This window comes from Muntiacus reevesi, chromosome 1, assembly GCF_963930625.1.
Source record: "Muntiacus reevesi chromosome 1, mMunRee1.1, whole genome shotgun sequence".
Lineage (NCBI taxonomy): Eukaryota > Metazoa > Chordata > Mammalia > Artiodactyla > Cervidae > Muntiacus > Muntiacus reevesi.
This window is the reverse complement of record NC_089249.1, coordinates 280,922,687-280,944,286: the sequence shown is the minus strand read 5'-3', so window position 1 is coordinate 280,944,286 and position 21,600 is coordinate 280,922,687.

Sequence of the window (21,600 nt, the reverse complement as noted above, 5' to 3'; positions counted from 1 at the left end):
TTCATTGGAAGGACTGATGCTGAAGCTGAAACTCCAATATTTTGGCTACCTGATGCGAAGAACTGCCTCATTGGAAAAGACCCTGATGCTGGGAAACATTGAAGGTGGGAGGAGAAGGGGACGACAGAGAATGAGATGGTTGGATTGCATCACCGACTCAATGGATTTGAGTTTGGGTAAACTCCGGGAGTTGGTGATATACAGGGAAGCCTGGCGTGCTGCAGTCTATGAGGTAGCAAATAGTCAGAAATGACTGAGTGACTGAACTGAATACACACACACACACACACACGTATATACATATACACACATACATATATGCACGCATATATGTGCATATGCATATATACATATATGTACACATATACATATGCACACATGTATACATGTGTATATATGTTTCATATATGTGTGTATATATACACACACATACATATAGAGGTGTATATATATATATATATATATATATATATATATACTTCTGTATACAATATTATATGTGTATTTTCCCTTATTCCACTTCCTGATAGGGAAACTGAGTCACAATAATGATCAATAAATGCCTAAAAAAGATGTCAATGACAGGCCTGATAGACATTTCTGGTCTGGCACTCAATTAAAGCTGTTTGCATTTTTTCGAAATCAATGTATCTGTAGCCCCAGGTGAGTTTCTTAAAGCAGAGAGGAACCCCAGATTATGTCAGTTTCAGTTAGGAACAATAAATCGCATGCATGCATTTGAAATGAGGACATATCACCATTTTCTAAAGTTGAAAGACTATCCTTTTAAAATTCACATTTTAGCAAAGATGTTTCACATACCTAATTATTATTGGTTAGAATACTTAGGTAGTAAACAAGTTTGTCAGATCTTTTTGTTGGCCAAATCACTTTAATGGGGAAGACTGTCACTAAAAGAGATGATAAAGTCCCTGATGGCCTTCTACTCCACTTCCAAAGGCAGGTAGAAGGAATATTCATTAGTTACTACCCAAGTCTTTGCTGATAATTCTGGACAGAATGGCACAGAAATTCAGTCATTAGACATATCATTTGACTAGCCTCTGATAGAGAGTTTATTTGATTCAAGATATATTATCTATAATCACATTTGGCTATTCTGTGTAAGTATATATTTTTGAAAGCTTGAGCTGGAAGAAAAAAGTTAGCTTTCTATTTATTAACTTTAAAATTAAAAGCAATATCTACTCTTTACTCCGTTATCACAGAAACAAACTATTGATTCTGTGACATGTTATCACAGAAACCCAAATTATTGATTCAGGTTTTTAAAATCAAGACATATTTTCTTTAGGGAAAAAGAAATGATTATGAATATAAAATTCAGATTTTTAAAAAATCAGAAGCATTCTGACATTTAAAAAACCGGTGGACTTTTTTGCCAGGAAAAAAAAAAAAGCTAAAGATCTTTGGCCAGCCTCCAATCTGTAAGGAACAGAATAAAGGAAACACAGAATCTATAGAGAGATTTTGGGTAGTTTTGAGAAATGTGTGTTGAATTTCACACACTTGAACAAGGTTATGTATTTCAGGAGAAGTGTGTTTTACCTTGATAAACAAGAGCTAGTATTCTTAATGTCTAGGCACTAAAGACATATCCAAGTATTTGATACAATGATGAACACTAAAGGTTATTCAATAAATTTTGATTGCTTAGTCATATAATCATTTGACAATAAATAACACACTCACACCTCTTATCTTTATCTTACATGCTATTGCATACATATGGGATAACTAAAGAGAAATTCTATTTAGAGGTCACAGTTATGGGTGGAAGCTTACATGACATACAAGAAATATTATTGCATTGTCCCACAGAATTTCCATTTATGGTACTATTCAACAGTAGTATCCATGTTAAGATATGACTTTGAGAAGCAAAGAAATTTTCCTCCCAAAAAATGAATTTCAAAATGAATGAATTTCCAACAAAAGATGAACTTTAAAATGAATGTTCTTTCATTGTATAGAATGCTGATTTTGAAATCAGATAAGCAGAGACAGACATAAGATGTTGAACAGCTGAGTTTGAAAAATAGAGAGTTGTAGTTGCAAATAGTCATTTATGTTATATATATAAGGTGAGAGGCTAACGTTTTCCCGACGTATTAGAGGGGGTCACTGGTAAGACTTCGTGCTTAAATTACCTGAGTTTTACCAAATTAACATGGAAAAACTGAGAAATTTAGGGTCATGGTAATGGACAAGCTGAAATGAGAACCAAAGACCTTGGTATAAGGCAATCACATTCTAGAAACCCGAACACAACTTGGGATTGATGCAGAATACTGATGCAAACAAAGATTTGTTGCTGAAGAGAACCTGGAAGCATAGTCTAGATTCGCTGTATAGTACCTGCTATTCGTGAATGTAAGCGTATATGATGAAAATAACTGTCCTTGGTAGAGAACCTGTGGTCAGCATTGTTCACGGCTCCTCTGGTTTGCTGGTTTGTTAATGAACGCCCACTGTCACGCCTCTGCTCTGGGTGCGGCGGAGGCTCTGCCGTCCCCTGGAGCCGCCAGGACGCTGCTGACCGGCTCTGCGTGTCTCAGCCGCTCAATCGTGCCCGACGCTGTGCGCCCGTGAGCCGCAGCCCGCCAGGCGCCCCTGTCCATGGGACCCTGCAGGCAAGAACCCTGGAGGGGCTGCCCTGCCTCCCCCAGGGGATCTTCCCAGCCCAGGGATCAAATTCAGGTCTCCCGCATTACAGGCAGATCTTTTTTTTTTTTTTTTTTTACCATCTGAGCCACCAGGAAAATCCAAGAATATTAGAGTAGGTAGCCCAGTCTTCTCCAGGGAATCTTCCCAACCCAGAAATCCAACCGGGGTCTCCTGCATTGCAGGCGGATTCTTTACCAGCTGAGCTACCAGGGAAGTCTGTTGACCAGATACACTCCAATATAAAATAGAAAGCTTAAAAAGATACTTTAAACTATGGATATTCTTTTGATAACAAAGTTTATGATTACCAGTTAAAAAAATAAAATGAATAAATGTGTTGGCATCTTTCCTTACAGGCTTCTTTAATTGAGGGTTTACTCCTTAAATGTGCCACATATATACTTAATCCTGTAAGAATAGGTTATCATTTGTGTATAAAACAATGATTTAATCAAATATCACCAAGGAAATTTTGAGGGATAATATTGGTAAATATAAAAGCATTTTGAGCTATTTCTGTATCACAATATTTTCTTTAAAATAGGAAATTTGAAATTAAAAATATATAATAGAAGTTGAAACTGAAAATTTTGATGTGATTCTAAATTATAGGTAAGTTCCTATTTTCAAATATTTAATTTCTTAAGATTCTGTTGTCTTTATCAATAAAAGAAAGGATATATTTAAGTAATATTTGAATCTTTGGTGGTTTTTTAAAGTTAGCTATTGCGTTTGAATATAAAATGTATACAGACTTCACTCTTAAGTTCTCAGTTTGTTAACACTAAAAAAGAAATGCTGAAGTTTCTTTGCATAAACATAAAACATACTTGCTCTATCTTTTTAGCTTTAATATCTAACACTCATTTCTGACTCTCGCATCAAGCAATATAGTCTCCATTTAAATTAATAAAAACCTATGACCCCATCCAGGGAAAAATTAATTACCTAAAACATATGTAATATATTTCTATCTTGTCTGTATCTGAACAAAACTAGTTAGTCTTAAAAAAATGATTCTGGTGAAAAATTAAGCCCTTTAGCAAAATGATTCTATATGAAAGGTTTTAAGATGGAACATGATGGAGAAGAAATTGCCTTTGAGAGGGAAGCAAGAGCAATGATTTTCTTTGAGTTTCTTTTCTCCTTGATTGCATAAGCACAGTTACTGCAGAGTTTGTATTTATAATCCTTCCTATGATTATGAAATTCACAAAAATGATTCTCAAACTGTTATAAGAATATATTCCATTGGCAGAAGGGCATTCATGATATTTATTCTATTAGTATAACACACAGTATATTTAGAAAACCTTAAAATAACAATGCAAAATGTAATAAAACTAAACGAAGAATAACAAAATAAAGGCTCAACAAGTGAAGCACAAGAAGCCAGGAACGAATTTCAGAACAAAACAAAAAATGTGTATCAAAGGTAGTAGTAGTGAATGAGAAAGAAGAGCAAGGACAGACCCACATGAGACCTGCAGTATGAACTCTCTCAAAAAGCATGATAGGATTAAAACAAGAATATGTCTGTAAAAAATACACTGTAACACTAGAAATACAATATCAAAGTCGAAAACGCAGGACAAAGTGAAAACATTGATAGAAGACAAGAGAATTAATATCCTAGCACAAAAAGCCAATATTTCAAATCAAGGTGATTCATAGAAATGCATGATTAAGTGCAAGAGAATCTAAAAGCTTACAAATTAAGACACAGAAGTTCAGTCATCTGAAATAGTTGTTATTAGGGCAAATGGAGAAGGCCAAATCTGAGGTTAGAGGGACATGTATCTGAATTCCAAATCTGTCATTTCCTTGCTCTCTGATCCTGCTATTTAATCTTTTTCAAGCTCAGATATCTCATGAGAAATAGCTATAGAATTATACCTCTGTCATAGAATTTTTGAAATAATTAAATATGGTTATATGTGTAAAGTACTTAAACGAGTGCTTGGCAAGTAACAGTCACCTATTTTTTGGAGGGGGAGGAGTTGACTAAATTAGTTGGCAAACTTTTATTTTAGCTGCAATGTTTTCTTGGAATAGTTCTAAAAGATAACAGAATCTCTTTCAGTAGAAACACAGCATTCTGGCCTCTACTTTTCATGTTTGAAACCTTTAAATTTTTAGTTTTAAAACATTAAGAACAATGAGAAGATTTTACAAGCTGCCCATAAAGCAGGAGATGCAGCGACAAGAAAGCCTTGAAACATTCCTCTCCCAGCTTTGGAGACAGTCTATCCACGGCTAGGACAAAAGAGCAATCATTGCAAAATCCGGTGTTCCACCAGCTGACCTTTCCTTTCTGAATCAATTATTCAAATATTTCCCTCATAGCAAAGATGAACAGAAAAAAAAAAAGTATGTATCTCAGGACACATGAAAGATGCTTAGCAAACACTGATTGGAAAAAAAAATTATGTGAGATAAGATTAATGGGATGAAGTAAAATGATATAAGAAATTAGGCCAACATGAAAAATGGAAAATCAGAAGATCAAAATTCATAGCTTGCATCCATAAGATATACTAGAAAGTAAGTAGGGCAAGGAGACATTTCACCCGGGAAAGACACTTCTATTCTTAATAATAGAGTAGATTTTATTTACTTACAAAAAGAATTTATAAATAGAGTTCTATTTATAAAATTTTACAATATTCTATTTTAAAAATTTTGTAGCATTTTGTTTATAAATAGAATTTACTTAATAAGCAAATTCAAAGTTTACTTAGTAAGAATAAGTCATGATGAAAAATAAAGTGTGAATGAGACTAAACATTTACCTGTAAAACAACATTCTGTTGTTCCGTGTCCAGTTCTAACTGTTGCTTCTTGACTTGTATACAGGCTTCTCAGGAGGCAGGTAAGGTGGCCTGGTATTCCCATCTCTTTAAGCATTTTCCACAATTTTTTTGTGATCCACACAGTCAAAGGCTTTAATATAGTCAATGAAGCAGAAGTAGATGTTTTTCTGGAATTCCCTTGCTTTTTCTATGATTCAAGGGATGTTGGCAGTGTGATCTCTAGTTCCTTTGCCTTTTACAAGCCCAGCTTGTACATCTGGAAGCTCTGTTTATGTACTGTTGAAGCCTAGCTTGAAGGATTTTGAGCTGCACATCGCAAGCATGTGCAATGAGTGCAAATGTATAGTAGTTTGAACGTTCTGTGCCATTGCATTTCTTTGGGATTGGAATGGGATCTGACCTTTTCCAGTCCTGTTAGCCTTTGCTGAGTTTTAAAAATTTGCTGGCATATTAAGTGCAGCTGTGGTCCGTGTGATCAGATTGGCTAGTTTCTGTGATTGTGGTTTCAGCGTGTCTGCCCTCTGATGCCCTCTTGCAACACCTACTGTCTTAGTTGGGTTTCTCTTACCTTGGAAGTGGGATATCTGATCTCATGGACCACAGCCTTGTCTAACTCAATGAGACTATGAGCCATGCCATATAGCACCATCCAAAGCAGACGGGTCATGGTGGAGAGGTCTGACAAAATGTGGTCACTGGAGAAGGGAATGGCAAACCACTTCAGTATTCTTGCCTTGAGAACCCCATGAACAGCATGAAAAGGCAAAAAGATAGAACACTGAAAGATAAACTCCCCAGGTTGGTAGGTGCCCAATATGCTACTGGAGATCAGTGGAGAAATAACCCCAAAAAGAATGAAGGAATGGAGCCAAAGCAAAAACAACTCCCAATTGTGGGTGTGACTGGTGATAGAAGAAAGGTCCGATGCTGTAAAGAGCAATATTGCATAGGAACCTGGAATGGTAGGTCCATGAATCCAGACAAACTAGAAGAGGTCAAACAGGAGATGGCAAGAGTGAAGGTTGACATTCTAGGAATCAGCAAACTAAAATGGACAGGAATGGGTGAATTTAACTCAGATGACCATTATAACTACTACTGTGGGCAGGAATCCCTTGGAAGAAATGGAGTAGCCATCATAGTCAACAAAAGAGTCCAAAATGCAGTACTTGGATGCAATCTCAAAAATGACAGAATGATCTCTGTTTGTTTCCAAGGCAAACCATTCAATATCACGGTAATCCAAGCCTATGCCCCAACTAATAATGCTGAAGAAGCTGAAGTTGAACGGTTCTATGAAGACCTACAAGACATTTTAGAAATAACATCCAAAAAAGAGGTCCTTTTCACTACAGGGGACTGGAAGGCAAAAGTAGGAAGTCAGGAAATACCTAGAGTAACAGGCAAATTTGGCCTTGAAGTACGGAATGAAACAGGGCAAAGGCTAATAGAATTTTGCCAAGAGAACGCACTGGTCATAGCAAATACACTCTTCCAACAACACAAGAGAAGACTCTACACATGGACATCAGCAGATGGTCAACACCAAAATCAGACTGATTATATTCTTTGCAGCCAAAGATGGAGAAGCTCTATATTGTCAGCAAAAACAGGAATGGGAGCTGATTGTGGCTCAGATCATGAACTCCTTATTGCCAAATTCAGACTGAAATTGAATAAAGTAGGGAAAACCACTAGACCGTTCAGGTATGACCTAAATCAAATCCCTTATGATTACACAGTGGGAGTGAGAAATAGATGTAAGGGGTTAGATCTGATAGACAGAGAGCCTGATAAACTATGGACAGAGGCTTGAGACATTGTACAGGAGACAGGAATTAAGACCATCCCCATGGAAAAGAAATTCCAAAAAGCAAAATGGCTGTCTGAGGAGGGCTTACAAATAGCTGTGAAAGAAAAGAAGCAAAAAGCAAAGGAGAAAAGGAAAGATATCCCCATCTGAATGCAGAGTTCCAGAGAATAGCAAGGAGATATAAGAAAGCCTTCCTCAGCAATCAATGCAAAGAAATAGAGGAAAACAACAGAACGGGAAAGACTAGAGATCTCTTCAAGAAAATTAGAGATACTAAGGGAACATTTCATCCAAAGATGGGCTCGATAAAGGACAGAAACGGTATGAACCTAACAGAAGCAGAAAATATTAAGAAGAGGTGGCAAGAATACACAGAAGAACTGTACAAAAAAGATGTTCATGACCCAGCTAATCATGATGGTGAGATCACTCACCTAGAGCCAGAAGTCCTGGAATGTGAAGTCAAGTGGGCCTTCGAAAGCGTCACTATGAACAAAGCTAGTGGAGGTGATGGAATTCCAGTTGAGCTATTTCAAATCCTAAAAGATGATGCTGTGAAAGTGCTGCACTCAATATGCCAGGGAATTTGAAAAACTCAGCAGCGGCCACAGGCCTGGAAAAGGTCAGTTTTCATTCCAATCCCAAAGAAAGGCAATGCCAAAGAATGCTCAAACGACTGCACAATTGCACTCATCTCACAAACTAGTAAAGTAATGCTCAAAATTCTCCAAGCCAGGCTTCAACAATACATGAACTGTGAACTTCCAGGTGTTCAAGCTCATTTTAGAAAAGGCGTGGAACCAGAGATCAAATTCCCAACATCCGCTGGATCATCGAAAAAGCAAGAGAGTTCCAGAAAAACATCTATTTCTGCTTTATTGACTATGCCAAAGCCTTTGACTCTGTGGATCACAATAAACTGTGGAAAATTCTGAAAGAGATGGGAATACCAGACCACCTGACCTGCCTCCTGAGAAACCTGTATGCAGGTCAGGAAGCAACAGTTAGAACTGGACTTGGAAAAATAGACTGGTTCCAAATAAGAAAAGGAGTACATCAAGGCTGTATATTGTCACTCTGCTTATTTAACTTATATGCAGAGTACATCATGAGAAACGCTTGGCTGGAAGAAGCACAAGCTGGAATCAAGATTGCTGGGAGAAATATCAATAACCTCAGATATGTAGATGACACGACCCTTATGGCAGAAAGTGAAGAGGGACTAAAAAGCCTTTTGATGAAAGTGAAGGAGGAGAGTGAAAAAGTTGGCTTAAAGCTCAACATTCAGAAAACTAAGATCATAGCATCTGGTCCCATCACTTCATGGCAAATAGATGGGGAAACAGTGGCAACAGTGTCAGACTTTATTTTTGGGGGCTCCAAAATCACTGCAGATGGTGATTGCAGCCATGAAACTAAAAGACACTTACTCCTTGGAAGGAAAACTGTAAGCAATCTAGACAGCACATTAAAAGGCAGAGACATTACTTTGCCAACAAAGGTCCGTCTGGTCAAGGCTATGGTTTTTCCAGTGGTCATGTATGGATGTGAGAGTTGGACTGTGAAGAAAGCTGAGCACCGAAGAATTGATGCTTTTGAAGTGTGGTATTGGCGAAGACTCTTGAGAGTCCCTTGGACTGCAAGGAGATCCAAGCAGTCCATCCTAAAGGAGATCAGTCCTGAGTGTTCATTAGAAGGACTGATGCTGAAGTGAAACTCCAGTACCTTGGCCACCTCCTGTGAAGAGTTGACCTATTGGAAAAGACCCTGATGCTGGGAAAGATTGAGGGCAGGAGGAGAAGGGGACGACAGAGGATGAGATGGCTGGATGGCATCACCAACTCGATGGGCATGGATTTCGGTGGACTCCGGGAGTTGGTGATGGACAGGGAGGCCTGGCGTGCTGCAGTTCATGGGTTCTCAAGAGTTGGACACGACTGAGCAACTGAACTGAACTGAACTGAACAATGTGAAAAAAAAAGCCTTATTATAAGAGTACAAGATGTCTTCATGAAAAAACAGAACAAAATACATATCACAAATATGATTTTATTAAAATGAAATTTTGGAAGTGGAATAAAGTTCCCAAAAAAACAAGCATCATCTGCTGCTTCTGACATGTTCTTCTCCTCCTTAACTTCCATGGACAGAGCTGATGTTTTGAACAATCTTTTATGTAATTTTTTCCTGTCACTACAGAAACCCTTGAGCTCCCCAGAGAATTATAGAAACTATAGGGAAGGAGAGCAGGCAAAGAAAGATTCTCTACTTCACGTTGCTTTCTCTTCATTCATTGTTGAACACAAAGTGTTTGGATATATGAAAGACAAACACCATTTATCTACATTTCAGAGAAATACAAAGTCAGTTTTCTCCTAGGTGTTCTGTGACAGGGGCAGGAGTTTAGTGTCTACCTGGGGCTGGAGTTAGTGGTATCTTTAAAAGAGAGGAAAATGCTTAAGATGCTATATTAAGGCTTCCATTTTTGGAAAAATGTGCAAAATAACAGTTAACTAAATTGCTTAACTCACAGCTCATGCTACAAAGATCTGAGCCTGAAGACTTATTTTGCAAAGAAAATTAGAGGCACTTTTTTTCCCATTCTGTTACATAATTTGCTACCTTAAGTAGAAAGGATAATGGTAGAGTGATAGATTCTTGTTATTGTTTTTTAGTTTAGCCTTGTTTTAAAGCTCAAATTGCACTCTGATCTATATAGTTCTGAGATTCATTGGGGAGGTTGGTGAATATGAGTTATATTACTTTTTTGCTATTTTAATGTCACTTGCAAATTTATCAATGCAGTAGGCCTTCGGAGCTAAATGATCAGAAATACCATTTCAGTTATAACACATTGCCAGATTCTAGAAGCTTAGTGGACCTAATTTAAATCCTTCTGAATATCTGAAAAGCATGTTGCCATAAGATAGTTTACTTTTGTATAAGACTTATTTTCCCAAGTATTGAAGTAATACCTGATCAGTAAATAAATCTTGGAATATGGTAAACAGTGTATCATTACAAAAACAGCCAAGAGAGCAATATTAAGACAATATCCATAAACAGGAGGGCTTCCCTCCTGTAGGGAGGAAGCAAAGAAGAAGCAGAGCTGCCTCTGAGGCTCAGAAGGTAAAGAATCTGCCTGCGATGTGGGAGACCAGGGTTTGATCCCTGGGTCAGGAAGATCCCCTGGAGGAGGGCATGGCAACCCACTCCAGTATTCTTGCCTGGAGAATCCCATGGAGAGAGGAGCCTGGTGGGCTACAGTCCCCGGGGTTGGGGGAGTCGGACATGACTGAGCGGCTAAGCACACATGCACATATACAAGAAGAATGATAGACATGATAAAAAGACAGATATAAATAGGAACAAAAACATCAATTAAATTTCATCATTAAAAATGCATTTTTGTGTCAAGTCTTTTTAAAAGATTAAGATTGTATTCTGTCTATGTTTGCATGTTATTATTTTGGCTTCATTATATTGTAGGTTAGTAAATTATTTAACCAGCCTTCTATTGTTTGGAATTGATATATTTACTAATTATCATTATAAATGATGGTTGATATCTAGAAATGGAATTATTATGCCACATACTCTGGCCATTTATGCTTTTTAGTAACCATCAGTCTGGAAAAGTAAGAGAAAAACAAGTTTTAGAGCTGCACACATTTGGATTCAAAACCTAGAAAATCCATTTCAGTCTTTCTGGCTCCACTTAGAAAAATCTTTAAAATCAAGATATTGAATTTTAAAATAATACCGCTGTTAAAAGATTGGGCTAAAATAATTGTAATTTAAATATGTTTCTTTTAAAGGGATTTAAAGTAAAAAAAATCTAGTTCAGAACCTGGTAATGGGCTTACCTTTAAATGGTAAGTTCCCTGGGTTGGGAAGATCCGTTGCAAAAGGAAAAGGCAACCCACTCCAGTACTCTTGCCTGGAAAGTCCCATGGAGAGAGCACTCCACGGGGTCAGAAGAGACAGACGCCACTTAGCGACTGAGCAACAAACAGAACAAATGGTAACACTCTTGTTTCATAAGAGTATTTACTCTTTAACTATCATATTTGTTGCTAATAATTATTTTTAAAATTATTTCTCAGGGAGGAGCCAAGATGGCAGAGGAGTAGGACGGGGAGACCACTTTCTCTCCTACAAATTCATCAAAAGAACAACTGAACGCAGAGCAAACTTCACAAAACAACTTGTGATTGCTAGCTGAGGTCACCAGGCGCCCAGAAAAGCAGCCCATTGTCTTCGAAAGCAGGTAGGACAAAATATAAAAGATAAAAAGTGAGACAAAAGAGCTAAGGACAGAGATCCGTCCCGGGAAGGGAGCCTTAATAGAGGACGTTCCCAGACACCGGGAAACCCCCGCACTGGCGGGCCTGGGGGAAGTGTTTGAATCTCGGAGTTTGAATCTGACTGGGAGAGAAACAATAAATAAAACCCACAGATTACGAGCCTAAAAGCAACTCCCGGCAGAAAAGTAGCCCAGCCGCCGGCATCCGCCACCAGCAAGTGGGGGCGGAACGGAGAGGAGCGGGCGGCATTGCTTGGGGCAGGGGCCGGGCCTGAGCGCCCTGAGGGCCATCGGAGGGAGCTTTTGTGAGTTCCCAGCTTGAACTGTGGGAGAGCAAGAGAGAGAAAATTAACCGGCCCGAACACACTGCCGGCTATTTGCAGAACAAAGGGACCGAGAAAGTCCTGAGAAGAGCTCGCAGGCTGCGGACCGGCCCAGCCCCGCGGAGGCAGGAAGCAGGGGGGAGGGGAAGGGGGCAGGCTCGGCCCCAAGGACCGCATCCCCTGCCACACTGCAAACGGGCCTCCGCCTTCTAATCAAAGACCTCCGGGGATTCTGGATGGTCGACATCCGCTGGGAGGGTCGTGGCTAGACACAGGGCACACGCGCCCGGCCGGTCCGGACGGGGACTGGGGCTGGGGACGCGGAGGGGAGAAGGCGCGCCGCCCGGGGAGAGAGCGCCCGACAAGCGCCTGGCTGCCTGAGCCACTCGGGCGGCGTAGGGACAAAACGCAGGCGCAGCTTTGTGTTCCGCGCTTTTGTGGATCACCCGAGGACTGGAACCGCGTGCAGTGCAGGGCGCGCTCCATGCAGAGCAGCTGGGAGCCTGAGCAGCCCAGACGGAGAAAATAGCGCCGGCCCCTCCCCGGAGCGCTGGCCCCTCCCCCGAGCGCCGGCCCCTCCCGCGGCGCCGGCCCCTCCCCCGAGCGCCGGCCCCTCCCGCGGCGCCGGCCCCTCCCCGGAACGCCAGCCCCTCCCCGCGGCGCCGGCCCCTCCCCGGGGCGCCGGCCCCTCCCCGCGGCGCCGGCCCCTCCCCCGAGCGCCGGCCCCTCCCCGGAGCGCCGGCCCCTCCCCGGAGCGCCGGCCCCTCCCGCGGCGCCGGCCCCGCCCCGGAGCGCCGGCCCCTCCCCGCGGCGCCGGCCCCTCCCCCGAGCGCCGGCCCCTCCCGCGGCGCCGGACCCTCCGCGCAGCGCGACGGAACTAGCTACCTGAATAAGAGTCCACCTCCGCCCGCCTGTGTCAGGGCGGAAATGAGGCCCTGAAGAGACTGGCAAACAGAAGCCAAATAAACAAAGGGAACCGCTTCAGAAGGGACCGGTGCAACAGATTAAAATCCCTGAAGAAAACACCGATTACACCGGAAGGGCCTGTAGATATCGAGAACTGTAAGCTGGAAGGAGGAGCTATCTGAAACTGAGCCGAACCCACAATGACCACAACAGCTCCAGAGAAATTCCTGGATATAGTCTTATTTGTTTTTAAATTTTTTCTTTTTTATTTTCTTTTAAAATTCCCTATTACTCCCCCATTACTCCTTAACTTTCATTTTCATAGATTTTTACAATTTTTTTAATTAGGGAAAATTTTTTTCTTTTTAAAAAATTTTTTTTCTTTTTCTTCTTTTTTTTTTCCTTTTTCTCTTCTATTTTCTATTTTTCTTTTTCTCTCATTTCTTTTTAACGTCCTCTATTACTCCTCTACTACTCCATAATTTTCATTTTCAATACACTATAACCTTACAAAAAAAAAATGAAGAAGAAAAGCCCTATTTTTAAACCGAACTTCATATATATTTCTACAACTTTTTTGGTGTGTTTTGGTTTTTCTTTTTAATATAGTATTTTTAAGAGTCTAACCTCTACTCTAGATTTTTAATTTTTGTTTTTCAGTTTATGATATAAATTATGAACATTTAAGAATCCAATATTCAGTTCCCATTTTTATTCAGGAGTGTGTTGATTATTCTCTCCCAATCTTGACTCTGTTTTCTACCTCAGAACACCTCTGTTTCCTCCTTTCCCCTTCTCTTCCCAATCCAATTCTGTGAGTCTTTGTGGGTGTCTGGGCTACGGAGAACACTCTGGGATCAGACAAGTGCATAGATCTGTCTCTCTTCTCTTGAGTCCCTCTTTTTCTCCTTCTGCTCATCTCTATCTCCCTCCTCCCTCACCTCTTCTTCAGGTAACTCTGTGAACCTCTCTGGGTGTCCCTAACGGGGGAGAATCTTTTCGCCATTAACCTAGAAGTTTTATTATCAGTGCTGTATAGTTGGAGAAGTCTTGAGACTCCTGGAAGAATAAAACTGAAATCCAGAGGCAGGAGACTTAAGCCCAAAACCTGAGAACACCAGAAAACTCCTGACTACATGAACTTTAAGTAATAAGAGACCGTCCAAAGGCCTCCATACTGACACTGAAACCAACCACCACCCAAGAGCCAATAAGTTTTAGAGCTAGACATACCACGCAAATTCTCCAGCAATGCAGGAACATAGCCCTGAACGTCAACAAACAGGCTGCCCAAGGTCACACCTAACACATAGACCCATCTCAAAACTCATTCCTGGGCACTCCATTGCACTCCAGAGAGAAGAAATCTAGTTCCATGCACCAGAACACGGACACAAGCTTCCCTAACCAGGAAACCTTGACAAGTGAATCGTCCAACCTCACCCACTGGGTAAAACCTCCACAATAAAAAGGAACCACAGACCACCAGAATACAGAAAGGCCACTCCAAACAGAGCCATCTAAACAAGATGAAAAGGCAGGGGAATACTCAATAGGTAAACGAACATGAAAAATGCCCACCAAGTCAGACAAAAGAGGAGGAGATAGGGAATCTACCTGAAAAAGAATTTAGAATAATGATAATAAAAATGATCCAAAATCTTGAAAACAAAATGGAGTTACAGATAAATAGCCTGGAGACAAAGACTGAAAAGTTGCAAGAAATGTTTAATAAAGACCTAGAAGAAATAAAAAAGAGTCAATTAAAAATGAATAATGCAATGAATGAGATCAAAAACACTCTGGAGGGAACCAAGAGTAGAATAACGGAGACAGAAGATAAGATAAGTGAGGTAGAAGATAAAATGGTGGAAATAAATGAAGCAGAGAGGAAAAAAGAAAAAAGAATCAAAAGAAATGAGGACAACCTCAGGGACCTCTGGGACAATGTGAAATACCCCAACATTTGAATCATAGGAGTCCCAGAAGAAGAAGACAAAAAGAAAGGCCATGAGAAAATACTCGAGGAGATAATAGCTGAAAACTTCCCTAAAATGGGGAAGGAAATAGCCACCCAAGTCCAAGAAACCCAGAGAGTCCCAAACAGGATAAACCCAAGGTGAAACACCCCAAGACACATATTAATCAAATTAACAAAGATCAAACACAAAGAACAAATATTAAAAGCAGCAAGGGAGAAACAACAAATAACACACAAAGGGATTCCCATAAGGATAACAGCTGATCTATCAATAGAAACCCTTCAGGTCAGAAGGGAATGGCAGGTCATACTTAAAGTAATGAAAGAGAATAACCTACAACCTAGACTACTGTACCCAGCAAGGATCTCATTCAGATATGAAGGAGAATTCAAAAGCTTTACAGACAAGCAAAAGCTGAGAGAATTCAGCACCACCAAACCAGCTCTTCAACAAATGCTAAAGGATCTTCTCTAGACAAGAAATGCAGAAAGGTTGTATAAACGTGAACCCAAAACAACAAAGTAAATGGCAACGGGTCCACACCTATCAATAATTACCTTAAATATAAATGGGTTGAATGCCCGAACCAAAAGACAAAGATTGGCTGAATGGATACAAAAATGACCCCTATGTATGCTGTCTACAAGAGACCCACCTCAAAACCAGAGACACATACAGACTAAAAGTGAAGGGCTGGAAAAAAATATTTCATGCAAACGGAGACCAAAAGAAAGCAGGAGTCGCAATACTGATATCAGATAAAGTTGACTTTCAAATAAAGGATGTGAAAAGAAACAAAGAAGGACACTACATAATGATCAAAGGATCAATCCAAGAAGAAGATATAACAATTATAAATATATATCCACCCAACATAGGAGCACCACAATATGTATGGCAAACACTAACGAGTATGAAAGAGGAAATTAATAGTAACACAATAATAGTGGGAGACTTTAATACCCCACTCACAACTATGGATAGATCAACTAAACAAAAAATTAACAAGGAAACACAAACCTTAAATGACACAATGGACCAGTTAGACGTAATTGATATCTATAGGACATTTCACCCCAAACCAATCAACTTCACCTTTTTCTCAAGTGCACACGGAACCTTCTCCAGAATAGATCACATCCTGGGCCATAAATCTGGTCTTGGAAAATTCAAAAAAATTGAAATCATTCCAGTCATCTTTTCTGACCACAGTGCAGTAAGATTAGATCTCAATTACAGGAAAAATATTGTTAAAAATTCAAACATATGGAGGCTAAATAACACGCTTCTGAATAACCAACAAATCATAGAAGAAATCAAAAAAGAAATCAAAATATGTATAGGAATGAATGAAAATGAAAACACAACAACCCAAAACCTATGGGACACTGTAAAAGCAGTGCTAAGGGGAAGGTTCAGAGCATTACAGGCTTACATCAAGAAACAAGAAAAATGCCAAATAAATAACCTAACTCTACACCTAAAGCAATTAGAGAAGGAAGAAATGAAGAACCTCAGGGTTAGCAGAAGGAAAGAAATCTTAAAAATTAGAGCAGAAATAAATGCAAAAGAAACTAAAGAGACCATAGCAAAAATCAACAAAGCTAGAAGCTGGTTTTTAGAAAAAATAAACAAAATTGACAAACCACTAGCAAGACTCATTAAGAAACAAAGAGAGAAGAACCAATTTAACAAAATTAGAAATGAAAATGAAGAGATCACAACAGACAACACTGAAATACAAAGGATCATAAGAGACTACTACCAGCAGCTCTATGTCAATAAAATGGACAACTTGGATGAAATGGACAAATTCTTAGAAAAGTATAACTTTCCAAAACTGAACCAGGAAGAAATAGAAGATCTTAACAGACCCATCACAAGCAAGGAAATCGAAACTGTAATCAGAAATCTTCCAGCAAATGAAAGCCCAGGACCAGATGGCTTCACAGCTGAATTCTACCAAAAATTTAGAGAAGAGCTAACACCTATCTTACTCAAACTCTTCCAGAAAATTGCAGATGAAGGTAAACTTTGAAACTCATTCTATGAGGCCACCATCACCCTAATTCCAAAACCAGACAAAAATGCCACAAAAAAAGAAAACTACAGGCCAATATCACTGATGAACATAGATGCAAAAATCCTTAACAAAATTCTAGCAAACAGAATCCAACAACATATTAAAAAAATCATACACCATGACCACGTGGGCTTTATCCCAGGAATGCAAGGATCCTTTAATATCCGCAAATCAATCAATGTAATACACCACATTAACAAATTGAAAGATAAAAACCATATGATTATCTCAATAGATGCAGAGAAAGCCTTTGACAAATTCATTTATGATTAAAACTCTCCAGAAAGCAGGAATAGAAGGAACATACCTCAACATAATAAAAGCTATATATGACAAACCCACAGCAAGCATCACCCTCAATGGTGAAAAATTGAAAGCATTTCCCCTGAAATCAGGAACAAGAGAAGGGTGCCCACTCTCACCACTACTATTCAACATAGTGTTGGAAGTTTTGGCCACAGCAATCAGAGCAGAAAAAGAAGTAAAAGGAATCCAGATAGGAAAAGAAGAAGTGAAACTCTCGCTGTTTGCAGATGACATGATCCTCTACATAGAAACCCCTAAAGACTCTTCCAGAAAATTACTAGAGCTAATCAATGAATATAGTAAAGTTGCAGGATATAAAATTAACACACAGAAATCCCTTGCATTCCTATATACTAACAATGAAAAAACAGAAAGAGAAATTAATGAAACAATACCATTCACCATTGCAACAAAAAGAATAAAATACTTAGGAGTATATGTACCTAAAGAAACAAAAGACCTATACATAGAAAACTATAAAACACTGATGAAAGAAATCAAAGAGGACACAAACAGATGGAGAAACATACCGAGTTCATGGATTGGAAGAATCAATATTGTCAAAATGGCTATTCTATCCAAAGCAATCTATAGATTCAATGCAATCCCTATCAAGCTACCAATGGTAATTTTCACAGAACTAGAACAAATAATTTCACAATTTGCATGGAAATACAAAAAACCTCAAATAGCCAAAGTAATCTTGAGAAAGAAGAATGGAACTGGAGGAATCAACCTGCCTGACTTCAGACTCTACTACAAAGCCACAGTCATCAAGACAGTATGGTACTGGCACAAAGACAGAAATATCGATCAATGGAACAGAATAGAAAGCCCAGAGATAAATCCACGAACCTATGGACACCTTATCTTTGACAAAGGGGGCAAGGATATACAATGGAAAAACGACAATCTTTTTAACAAGTGGTGCTGGGAAAACTGGTCAACCACTTGTAAAAGAATGAAACTAGAACACTTTCTAACACCATACACAAAAATAAACTCAAAATGGATTAAAGATCTAAATGTAAGACCAGAAACTATAAAACTCCTAGAGGAGAACATAGGTAAAACACTCTCCGACATAAATCACAGCAACATCCTTTATGACCCACCTCCCAGAATATTGGAAATAAAAGCAAAAATAAACAAATGGGACCTAATGAAACTTAAAAGCTTTTGCACAACAAAAGAAACTATAAGCAAGGTGAAAAGACAGCCCTCAGATTGTGAGAAAATAATAGCAAATGAAGCAACAGACAAAGGATTAATCTCAAAAATATACAAGCAACTCCTGAAGCTCAATTCCAGAAAAATAAATGACCCAATAAAAAAATGGGCCAAAGAACTAACCAGACATTTCTCCAAAGAAGACATACAGATGGCTAACAAACACATGAAAAGATGCTCCACATCACTCATTATCAGAGAAATGCAAATCAAAACCACAATGAGGTACCATTACACGCCAGTCAGGATGGCTGCTATCCAAAAGTCTACAAGCAATAAATGCTGGAGAGGGTGTGGAGAAAAGGGAACCCTCTTACACTGTTAGTGGGAATGCAAACTAGTACAGCCACTATGGAAAACAGTGTGGAGATTTCTTAAAAAACTGGAAATAGAACTGCCATATGACCCAGCAATACCACTCTTGGGCATAGACACCAAGGAAACCAGATCTGAAAGAGACACGTGCACCCCAGTGTTCATCGCAGCACTGTTTATAATAGCTAGGACATGGAAGCAACCTAGATGCCCATCAGCAGACGAATGGATAAGGAAGCTGTGGTACATATACACCATGGAATATTACTCAGTCGTTAAAAAGAATTCATTTGAATCAGTTCTAATGAGATAGATGAAACTGGAGCCCATTATACAGAGTGAAGTAAGCCAGAAAGATAAAGAACATTACAGCATACTAACACATATATATAGAATTTAAAAAGATGGTAATGATGGCCCTATATGCAAAACAGGAAAAGAGACACAGAAGTACAGAACAGACTTTTGAACTCTGTGGGAGAAGGTGAGGGTGGGATGTTTCGAAAGAACAGCATGTATATTATCTATGGTGAAACAGATCACCAGCCCAGGTGGGATGCATGAGACAAATGCTCGGGCCTGGTGCACTGGGAAGACCCAGAGGAATCGGGTGGAGAGGGAGGTGGGAGGGGGGATCGGGATGGGGAATACGTGTAACTCCATGGCTGATTCATGTCAATGTATGACAAAACCCACTGCAATGTTGTGAAGTAATTAGCCTCCAACTAATAAAAAAAAATTAAAAAAAATTATTTCTGAGTTATGTTTAGATTAATTTTGACATCTGGGAGTCAAAAGTACATACATTTGTTATGTAATAAAATCTATTTACGTTATTGCATTCTTTCCATTTCCTTTTCAGCTTTATAATTCTTCCCCAAATTGAAATCAGGAAATAAACCATTTAGATATTTTTCTAATTTTGTGTCCCTATTTATCCCCCCAAAATATTGTAAAGTAAGGTGAAGGTGAGTAGAGAATTGATCTACTTTTCCAAGTATTACCTAATTTACTAATAACCACACTCTATTTTGTTCTCTGTTTAAGCTAGGGAACCCTGTCTGAGCAAAGAAACCTGAACCTCACAGGAATGGACTCACACTAGATCAATGCTTCTTAGGCCTTGGATAGTGAATTAGGAACCCTTGCCTTGACCTTTACACGTACTTTAGAAAAGGAGATGCCCGTCAGCAAAGTAGATATTAAAGAAGGATACTTCTTAAAATTTATTTATCATGCTTTGGTATGTCTTTTCTAACTTAGTTATGGATAAACAGAATCTAAACAAACATAGCACGTGGTGGGTTTTTTAAATAAGTCAAAATTAATTATTAAAAATTGAGCAATGGAAGTTAGGATTCTAGGTTGAAAATAACCTAAAAAATTTCACAAGTGTCTAATGGCTGTTGTTCAGTCACTAAGCCATGTCCGATTCTTTGTGACCCCATGAACTGCAGCACACCAGGCTTCCCTGTCCTTCACCAACTCCCAGAATTCTAATGGATGATGCAAATATTCTTGATTATTGAACGTCCCATTAGATGTGTGGTTGCCTTTTCCAAAGAGCTTACAGTCAGGGCTGGCAGCTCTTATTTTCTGGCAGGCCATATTTTTACTGGGCCAAGTCCACACAAACCTCTTTGCATACTCATTAACAATCCTAGGAAATACTGAATTAGTTTTAACTTCTTTATTTAATAGGCAGCTTAGTTGGTTGATTAAATAGGCAAGAGAATGTGTTTTATGTTGGATTTTTCTTTTACTATTTCTGAAAACATTCTACATTTTAGTTAATTTTGTGTCTCCAATTAGTGAAGGTGCTAGATGTCTGGCTTCCCAGTAAAGTCAGTGGGTATTAACTTTATTGCCTCTTCAGGTCTTGATTATGCTAAATTCATTTTAGAGTATGGAATTCAACATGATTACAATATAATCGCATGGCTAATTGCAAGTAAAACCTCCTCTAAAATTAATATTTAAAGTGGAATTGCAGTCAAACGCAGAATGAGTGAGGAGGTATTGTTATAATAGAGTGCCCTGAGGGAGATTAGAGCATTTCAGAGAAATTTGGGTTGTGAATCAGAAAATAATCCTTAATAAATCTCCAGAGAAGGCCACCTCTACTTCCAGAAACTGTATTGCTGGTGGGTTAGAGATATTCATTCTCCTGTTTTACCTCCTTTGCATTTGGCTGGGTAATCTCTATTAAAGAGAGACAAAAAGAAAAATGAGTCTTCTTTCAAGCTCTTCCTTGTTCTTTTTCACAGGCTCCCTGTAACAACTTTTTCTTCTACCTTGAACATTTTATGCGTAACAAGACATCTTTCCACACGTTTGTTAGATGCGAGAGCTAAACTCTATCCTTTTATTATTCTTTTATAGTATTATTCATAGTAAGTATTTTAGTTACTCTTGTACCTCAGAGGATAATTGAATATGTAGACAAATAAATGACAAACAGTTTTTCTGTCTGTATCTTTTGTACCTTATTGAACTTGTTGATTTAATGCAATCTAAATTAGAATCAATCTAGGATAGGATTTTATGTAAGGGAAGAAATGATGTTTTACTGTACTTGACTTCTGAATATTTTAAGCATTCTTTTTGTACTAACCTGCAATCACTTGATTTCTAATGCTGTTTAGACTACATATAATTTTAACAGAAAATTTTAACTTATAAAACTTTGAGTATAGAGATGACTTTTTGGAAATATTTATTTCACTCTCTCTCTTATAAAAGAGGGTACATAAAGCCATAACTATAAAAGCTTTGCTTTACAATCTATAAGAAGTATACTGAAAGGATTCAAAATAGAAAGGCACTCATGAATTA